An 8,750-nucleotide genomic window follows, 5' to 3' on the forward strand; every position below is an offset into this window, starting at 1 on the left:
TTAATACATTAATAAGAAAAACAACAAAACACTTGGCATTTATAAGTGATATTCTTAAAGAATTAATGTGTATTAGCAATAATTTAAATTATCCCAAACTGTTGTTAATATCACAGATTGGCCCTATAAACTGCTACAAATGGAATAAATTCCTATTCCTGTTAAATTGTAGGACTGTTTTGTCAATTCATTCCACCAGGGCCATTCAAATTCAGGCCAACAAGGCAGGTACCTCAGGTGCTGGTTAAGAGCTGGAGCTTGGTGCTAATCCAAGAACCCTGATAGGTGTACACACACACACACACACACACACACACACATACACACACACACACACACACACACACACACACTTCCTCCTCTCTCCTTTTACAACTTAATTGACGCACTGCTCAGTCATCAGCCCATGCCTTGACACCAGGTGTCAACCCTGCGTTGCACACATACCTGTCCCCCCACACCACCTGACTCGCTGAATAGAGGGCCCTAATTAATTTGGGCTTTGGTTCCTCTCTTCCCTCTTTTAAAACAGCCCTGCGTTTGCTTTGATCTGTCCGCAGCGCATTTGATGTTTAGTGAGGCTGTTAACAGCACTACTGTATTAGACCATAGGGTTCTGGACGCTGATCCGTTCCCAATTATCCTCCCCTCTACTTAACCCCAGCCCCCAGGGGTAACGGCTAACCAGCACACCCTCGCACCATCAATAACGACAGAGAGGAGAGTGACTCTCAAGAGAGAGGCTCAGCCCCAAATGATTATTTCAATGTGGCCCCTGTGTCTTGCGTTCCCCAAATGGCACGCTATTCCCTACACAGTGCACTACTTTTGACTAGAGCCCTATGGCCAAGGTCTATAGGGTTCTTATCAAAAGTAGTGACCTATGTAGGGAATAGGGTGCCATTTGGAACATATCTTTGTTATGGTTGTCTCCTATGAGGATCGATGGTGTATGGTTATCACACTGAGGATCCAGTATGCAAGTAAATGTATTATACATTTAGGAAAAACATAACATCCACAAAGACATTTGCAATGCATACCATGAATACATAAATAAAGATCAACACATACAGTATACAGTCGATGTAACATCCCACTAATTCCCCAATGCCACCCATAATGATGTCATCGGGAATAGCATCGGTTTCATTTCCATATTGTGACTCAAAGAACTGCAATCCAACAAATATTTATTACATATTAGGCCTGCTGCTCTCTTACAAACAGAAAGGATGTGGTTTTGAGTTCCAAGTCATATAGCAAAATCATAATTCACGGTAATAAGAGTATGAGGAAGGCTTAATTATGATAAGCAGGGTTGCTTCCTCTCGCACTTTGCGCATGGATGCCCGGCCTTTTAAGTTCATCTGCAGAATCAGGATTGTCACCTTCCTTTCTCAAAATATCCCAAGATGTCCTAATTAGGGCCCCCAAGGGCCAAATGTTGCCACAAGGGCCCCATTGAAAATAAAACTATACAGAAGTTGCTCCATTGCTGTTCGGCCTCTCTCTCTCTCTCAATTCAATTTAATGGGCTTTATTGGCATGGTAAACACATGTTTACATTGCCAAAGCAAGCGAAATAGATAATAAACAAAAGTGAAATAAACAATCAAAAATAAACAGTAAACATTACACTTACAAATGTTCCAAAATAATAAAGATCTCTCTGTCTCATATCTACATATTGTTCTAGTTCAACTTCACAGGCCTTTGCACTGAATCCTGTCCAGATCCAGGAAAGAGTCCCAAATGTCACTTTGTTCCCTATATAGTGCACTACTTCCGACCAGAGCACTATGGGCCCCGTTCAAAAAGTAGTGCACTATAAAGGGAACAGAAGCGCCATTTTGGACGTGGTTCTAATCCGATCTGTTCTCTACTAAACGCTCCCTTTGATGTCTCTGTGAACCTTTTCCCTCCATGTGAAATCAACGTTGCACGTCGCAGCATGATGTCTCTCAGCAGATTTCTCATGCGGGTACTTTTAAAGGAGCAACAGTGTCACACGGTCACGCCCACACATGTCTCCAACTCAAATCTCTCACATTCCTTTGTTTCTTTTTCATTCTGGACTCTGAGATAAAGTCTTAGCTATAACTAACCACGTTTCCATCCACAGTTTTTAAAGTGACGAACTTCCCGGGCTGGTGAAAGTGCACAGTGATCTTGACGCTGGCAGGGTAGCCTGGTGGCAGGGGTGGCAGGGTAGCCTAGTGGTTAGAGCGTTGGACTAGTAACTGGATTGTTGCAAGTTCAAACCCCAGAGCTGACAAGGTACAAATCTGTCATTCTGCCCCTGAACAGGCAGTTAACCCACTCTTCCTAGGCCGTCATTGAAAATAAGTATTTGTTCTTAACTGACTAGTTAAATAAAGGTAACATAAACACTCCTTTTTCCAATAAACATCGAGGGTCTTACTCTGGTGACGTGATGAATCGAGGCTTGACTGCCGTTTGTCAAATCAAAATATTCTCGCTCTTCCCCACAACAGTGTCATCATGTCGACTAGCCTACTGTATCTGTGAGCTGTTGGCTAGAGAGCGCGTCCCAAGACCAGAGTGGGCACATTTGCCATTGAACACAACCGTTTTTGTGACAAAACTATCGGTAGAGTTTAGAAACACATTGAGCTTGAGATTTTTTTTTTTATTCGGGAACATGAAAACGTAAGCGAAAAAGCACCACGTCATCACGCACGCGACTTTTATCTGCGACAAGTACATTTGGAGGAAACACACCACCGGTGGAGACATTTTCTTGATGCAGATTTTTTCTTCTTCAAATATTCGTATGAAAATCTGTCACGAATTGGATGGAAACCCAGCTACTTAGGCCCTTTAGGAAAAACCATGTGAAGTGGTGAAGTCAGAACAGTCCCCAACTGTACAAGGATCCCAATAACCTTTGCTATGTCAAATATAGCAGCCCGCCTTCAATATGTTCACCCATAAGTTATACTTACTGTGTTGGTTGGTTGGGGCCTCAAGGCCAATACTCAAATACCAATGGGGATAAGCACAACTTTCAGAGCCTTCGAACCTTGAAGTTAGTTTTTCAAAGCATCTAAAGCCATGAGAGAGTTTATATATAGATTTACAATTCCACATAATATTCCTTTCAGTTGGGGCTTTTGCTTTGCTGCTCTGCTGCCTGGGAACTCACTCAGCCCAAATACACCCTGGAGCCTTTTCTAATGAAAAGACACGATAAGGGGTTAAATGTCCTCAACACACACAAGCACACACAAGTGTGCACAGGCACACACACACACACACACATGCATTCTAAACATCAGAGGCTACTCATTGTTCATCTTTGAGTCAGGACCAACAGAGGCTCTCCATAAAACATGCAATCTTGATGGAAGAGTTAAACAATGGACAGAGAGGATACAGTATACTGTGTTCCTTGATGGACTGGGACAAAAGCCCCCCCCCCCCCCCCCCCCCCCCCCCATGAAAGCCGGACTACTTCTATTGCAAAAAATAGGTGCCTGATTTTAATACATGTCCCTCCCCCCTATCCTAAGGGTTAATTCCCATTACATATATAATACAGAGCCAACATATCAATAAACTGGCAGTACATGTGTCTCCCCCTCTCAGTTTTCACCCCACGTCCACCACACTTGACTGCTGCAGAAGCTGAGATGTCTGTGCTGCCAAGCCTAGCATCATTGGTACCAGAAGACCAGGGGACCACACTGCCTGTGCTGGGCCCAGAAACACCCTAGGGTAACACTTTATTTTAATGGTCCATAATAAACCATTTATAAGGCATTTACAAACCATATGCTTAGCATTCATAAAATCATTGCTCCCACATTTGTAAATGTTAGTAAGTGAGTTATTCACACATGTACATACATTTCCTTAAACATCCCGTGTTGTGTGCTTGTTCTTTTACCAGGTACTGCAGGATTGTGTACCAATGGCATGCCCATTTGTTGTGAGAAATGACACTTGTCACTCCAAAAAAAAGTATAAATAGCCCTCACTTCAGATTAGGGACCGCAAACATACTTTAGTAATGATTAGTAAATGGTTTATTAACGTGGGAGTAATGATTAATGGTGACCACACAATTTATAAATGCCTTATAAATGGTTTATAACAGATACTTCAAATTAAGTGTCACCTATCCTAGTTGTGAATGAATAAACACGTTTACTGAACAAAAATATAAACGCAACATAGTTACAGTTCATATAAGGAAATGAGTCCCTAATCTATAGGTTTCACATTACTGGGCAAAGGAGGGCAAAGGCCCATGCACTTGGGAGCCAGGCTCAGCCAATCAGAGTTAGTTTTCCCCCCACAAAAGGGCTTTATTACAGACAGAAATACTCCTCAGTTTCATCCGGGTGGCTCAGACGATCTCGCAGGTGAATAAGCCGAAAGTGGAGGTCCTGGGCTGGCATGGTTACATGTGGTCTGCGGTTGTGAGGCCGGTTAGATGTGCTGCCAAATTCTCTAAAATGACATTGGAGGCGGCTTATGGTAGAGAAATGAACATTCAATTCTCTGTCAACAACTCTGGTGGACATTCCTGCAGTCGACATGCCAATTGCACGCTCCCTCAAAACTTGACACATCTGTGGAATTGTGTATTTTAGAGTGGCCTTTTATTGTCCCTAGCACAAGGTGCACCCGTGTAATGATCATTCTGTTTAATCAACTTCTTGATATGCCACACCTGTCAGATGGATGAATTATCTTGTCAAGGAGAAATCATCACTAAACAGGGATGCAAAAAATGTGTGCACAAAATTTGAGAGAAATAAGCTTTTTATGCGTTCTGGGATCTTGTATTTCAGCTCATGAAGCATGGGGCCAACACTTTACATGTTGAGTTTATATTGTTGTTCAGTATATATTAGACAAAGAAGAAAATCACTGAATAGATTACCATTGGCTTATATAATATCTTATAACAGCCTAACTACAGATGGCAAACTAGTGCATTTCAAGTGTTCCCCCTGCCCACTTAGCTAAGTGTTTAAATATTAGGCTACATATAATTCAATAGAAGAAAACAGAGAGAGAGAAGGAGAGAGAGAGAGACTGCCATGTCCTTAATGTTTCGGCTGTATAATACAGTCAATGGCTGCATTACGGAACTGGAAGTCTCTCTCTCTCCCTCCCTTCTCCGTTTTCTCCTATTGAATTCGATATACTGTAGGTATGAAATATATCTCTCACAGGCACGGCACTCTAACCAGAACTTTAAGCAAATAAGTTAGTTCATTTCACACATTTAGGAGTGTCGGCCACAAGAGCTCTGTTTTGGTCTCTCTAACTTCTTCAGCATCAACTTCCTGTTTTTCCAGAGTGACTGATAGAGTCAGAACGGGTTTCGTTCTCTTTGATGATGCGTGTTTGACTTTGAATGTGAATTTGCGCCACTTCAGCTCAGCCAATCGGAAAACCGTCCGTCCGTTGCCCACTGGTCAGCCAAATGCTCAATATAGATCACTAGAGCAAAAGAGAAATAGTGTAAAAGTCATTAAAAAAACAGGCCCTTGGACCTCCGGCCATGTCCATTGTTGGAGGGGAAGGGGTACATTTCGAACAGCCCGCACAAATAACAGATGGGATTTCTGGCATCTCAGCTGCCAGTATCACAAGTATCACAAAATGACGTCGTAATATGGGCATGTGCTAGCAGCTAGCGTAGCATCATTGGTTAAGGTTAACGGGGACATCGAGGTGATTTACATGTGTCACTGGACAAATACCCACAGCGGTACATGGTATTTATTCAGTGATTTCTCTGGGCGTAAGTGTAATGGCCATGTAAGCATAAGGCTACGGGTTTGTTATGTTCCAGCTAACACTAACTGCTGGGTTTGCGCCCCAAATGGCAATGTAGTGCACTACTATGGGCCCTAGTCATTAGGACTCTGTGAGCTATGACATCATCCACATTGTTGCATTGTATACCTTGGAGGCATTTTGGCCTTTCATTCTCAGCGTGGAAGATAGGACCGGCCCGTTGGCGTGCCAATAAGGGAGGGGAAAAGCGCAGCCTCCAAAAAGGAAAGCGAGAAAAATAGACTGATTTTCAAAGCACTTTTATATCAAGACATCATATGCTCGTGGACGATGACGCAACATACAGCAGTCTCACTTTAATTGACATGTTGACAACCAACTTACGATAAGAAGGAGGAGAGCAGAGGGGATGAGGAGGAGGTGGAGCAAGGAGAGCTGTGCATGAAGAAGATCAGCCTAAACTAACAGCAATAACGGAACGATAGGAAGGCTTATTTCCCTGACAGACGGCTCCTTCATCCATATGTGCCCTGAACTACACCTTGGTTAATTATTAAACAGGGGTGTTGCTCTGCGGTTTTTTGGCCCCCTTTTGATGGTGCTCATAATGGGCTCTGCTGACAGATAGTGGCCATTGGTGTCTGTTTCCCACATACAGTGCCTTGCAAAAGTATTCATTCCCCTTGGTAATTTTTCCTATTTTGTTTCATTACAACCTGTCATTTAAATAGATTTTTTTATTGGTGAAGTGAAATTTTAAAAATGACTTGTTTCAAAAAATGTAAAAAATGTCAAACGGAAAAGTGGTGCGTGCATATGCATTCACCCCCTTTGCTATGAAGCCCATAAATAAGATCTGGTGCAACTAATTACCTTCAGAAGTAACATAATTTGTTAAATAAAGTCCACCTGTGTGCAATCTAAGTGTCACATGATCTGTCACATGATCTCAGTATATATACACCTGTTCTGAAAGGCCCCAGATTCTGCAACACCACCAAGCAAGGGGCACCACCAAGCAAGCGGCACCATGAAGACCAAGGAGCTCTCCAAACAGGTCGGCGACAAAGTTGTGGAGGAGTACAGATCAGGGTTGGGTTATAAAAAAAGATCAGAAACTTTGAACATCCCACGGACCACCATTAAATCCATTATTTTAAAAAATTGAAAGAATATGGCACCACAACAAAACTGCCAAGAGAGGGCCGCCCACCAAAACTCACAGACCAGGCAAGGAGGGCATTAACCAGAGAGGCAACAAACAAAGAGATCAAAGATAACACTGAAGGAGCTGCAAAGCTCCACAGCGGAGATTGGAGTATCTGTCCATAGGACCACTTTAAGCAGTACACTCCACAGAGCTGGGCTTTACGGAAGAGTGTCCAGAAAAAAAGCCATTGCTTAAAGAAAAAAATAAGCAAACGCATTTGATGTTTGCCAAGAGGCATGTGGGAGACTCCCCAAACACATGGAAGAAGGTACTCTGGTCAGAGGAGACTAAAATTGAGCTTTTTGGCCATCAAGGAAAACTGGTGCAAACCCAACACCTCTCATCACATCGGCGGGGACTGGGAAACTGGTCAAAATTGAATGAATGATGGAGGGTGCAAAATACAGGGAAATTCTTGAGGGAAACCTGTTTCAGCCTTCCAGAGATTTGAGACTGGGACAGGTTCACCTTCCAGCAGGACTATGACCCTAAGCATACTGCTAAAGTAACACTCTAGTGGAAACATTTAAATGTCTTGGAATGGCCTAGTTAAAGCCCAGACCTCAATCCAATTGAGAATACGTGGTATGACTGGTACAACAGCGGAACCCATCCAACTTGAAGGAGCTGAAGCAGTTTTGCCTTGATGAATGGGCAAAACTCCCAGTGGCTAGATGTGCCAAGCTTATAGAGACATACCCCAAGAGACTTGCAGCTGTAATTGCTGCAAAAGATGGCTCTACAAAGTATTGACTTTGGGGGGGGGGGGGTGAATAGTTATGCACGCTCAAGTCTTATTTCTTGTTTGTTTCACAATAAAAACATATTTTGCATCTTTAAAGTGGTAGGCATGTTGTGTAAATCATATGATACAAACCCCCCCAAAAAAATCTATTTTAATTCCAGGTTGTAAGGCAACAAAATAGGAAAAATGCCAAAATGCCAAAATGCCTTTTGAAGGAGGATGGGTGATTCTCCATGTAAACAAACACTGGATGGATACTGATTAGTCCAGTGTTAAATGAAGAACTGACTCCACTTACAGCCATGCTTCTTCTTCTTCTTCTTCTTCTTCTTCTTCTTTGCTTCTTTTCTTCTTCTATGATATCAAATGTTTAAGGTGCATGGCACCACCTACTGTCCTGGAGTGTGTGATCAGTCACGGTCTGCCTAATTCTGTATTAATAAGAAAGAAAAGAATAAGAACAAGAAAAACATCTAATAATAAATCCCTACTAACTTCCCCCCATAATATGTTTTTTAATAAACATAAACTCTACCAAGCCCCAACTCATTAAACTTGATCTGCTGAAACAATCCACCCTTAGGATTATTCTGCATGTTTACGACCATTTCAACAGTAACATCTGCTACCCCCAATAACTCTTACCGTATCCACACTAACGTTCAACCTGGCATTTCTGCTTCCCACAACCCGAAGTCATGTTGATAGCTTCCTAGCTTCATTGGTAAGGTTAACTTTATTTCACTATCAAAGTGTCCTTTGACCCGGCACATTCACGAGCGCCAGATTTCTGAACAGGTCTGGAAACCATACCAGAACCGCCAGAAGACCACCATTAGGTCCACTTAGCAAAGGAGCAGCCATAGAAGGTTCATTGTTCCACACTGTAGTCCCACCAATCAGTCTTACACCCTCTGCACACAGTATGATACAACATAACTGATTCTTTATCTCTGAACCTCTCTAAGCCTCTCCACCAAATGCTTCTCACTATGTTCCCTCTCAACAACAACC

This window comes from Oncorhynchus mykiss, chromosome 13 (genome assembly GCF_013265735.2).
Source record: "Oncorhynchus mykiss isolate Arlee chromosome 13, USDA_OmykA_1.1, whole genome shotgun sequence".
NCBI classification, from domain to species: Eukaryota; Metazoa; Chordata; class Actinopteri; order Salmoniformes; family Salmonidae; genus Oncorhynchus; species Oncorhynchus mykiss.